Source organism: Hetaerina americana, unplaced genomic scaffold (genome assembly GCF_022747635.1).
Source record: "Hetaerina americana unplaced genomic scaffold, ioHetAmer1.1.p SCAF_8, whole genome shotgun sequence".
NCBI lineage: Eukaryota > Metazoa > Arthropoda > Insecta > Odonata > Calopterygidae > Hetaerina > Hetaerina americana.
In genome coordinates, this window is record NW_027287427.1 from 33,587,576 (window position 1) to 33,589,243 (window position 1,668).

The following is a 1,668-nucleotide window of genomic DNA, read 5'->3' on the forward strand; positions in this document are numbered from 1 at the left end:
ACTTTCAGTCCTTACTCTATCCCATATTATGGATTTCTTTACCATTTCCTCAGCGTAAACATTGATAGTAATGGTGATAATCAACAAGCCTCTTAATCCGTTGCCTATCATGACCCAAACTGATTCTTTGACCCCTCATCGCTTTTGTGAAGCCTGAGAAACTCCAAGGTCTCTGTATTACCATATATATATATATATATATATATATATATATATATATATATATGTATCTATATATATATATGTATATATATAAGCACAGTAATCAACCCGAAGGTCGGTTTAGTAGGTGATGGTAGAGATCACCCAGTACTAACCCCTATACGGCATGTGAAAATTCACACATTAGGGTAGGGTAGGGGGGCCAGTTCCTTTCCCTACACCGGTTATGGTTTCCCAGGAAGATCTGGTACCCGAAAAATCACATAGCTTGGGTGGAGCTGCAGGTGCCCAGAGTGCCTTGCCCGGGAATCGAACTCGACCCTCTGGTCAGCAGTCCAACGCTCTACCCACTGGACTACCGCGACCCACATACGAGTATATATATATATATATATATATATATATATATATATATATATATATATATATGTATATATATATATCCGGTTAACCTCTATCATATATTTATAATTTAGTTCAATTTACCATGCCACTAGCCTCCTCGAAAACCACTAAGTAAACAAACACACACTAAATATACTTACATGCATTTAAAATTGCATCAATTGTTACCTAATGGCAATATTTTACGTTTAAAACGATACATTAACATTTCTAGATACCTTTCCCAGTTATTTTACTCTGTCGTCATGAAATATAACGTGGTGGTATTTCATAAACACACTTACAGGTATTCCTTTATATAGGCGAGTTCTTTACTGCTATGGCACTATCACCTACCATTTCTAAATCCAAACTGATCCTATTCTGAGTACTCGTTTTTCTCCATCTTTTTTTGATGATCTTAAGAGTACTACCTGTATTTTAGCTGAGGTTGAAAAATCACATATTCCTTGAGTCCTTCTCCTTTTTTCTGTTTACATCCTTTTGTTGGACATTTTGGGATCCCTCTTCAAAGATATTCCCACTTTTCTTCTATTGTGCCCAGCCTCTTCTATCACTCACGATTTTTTCATCGGTGAAAGCTTTTTATTTCTTTTTCTCATCCTTCATCCCTCTGACATTTTCTTGAATTTGACGTTTCACCTCATTATCATGAAGTTGTCATTTGAATTCACATCCGCTTTCAGAATACTCTACGAGTAGATGACTCTCTTCCCTTGATCTGGAGAAAAATAATCACTCACATTCTATCAACGTAGAAGTCCCTCCTATTTAAACTGTTTCCATGCTCTTGATGACCTTGAGACTACCATGATTTTGCTAATCTTGCGCCATCTGCTGTGGTGGCTCTTCTTCACAGGCATGGAAGAAAATAGAATTTATCGTAGACAATCATTACGCTGGATACTCCGAAAATTTCGCTATCGAAACTAAGCCGTTTTTGGTGATGTCATGCATGAATCAGGGTAAGTACAGCCGTACTAAAGCGCATTTGGGAGATAGTGGAGGTAGTCACAGCCTACTCGCAAGGTCGATGAACCTATGGCGGTCACGTACTACCAAGAAATGACGACTGCGAAGGAAGCGCGCGGACAGTAGCAG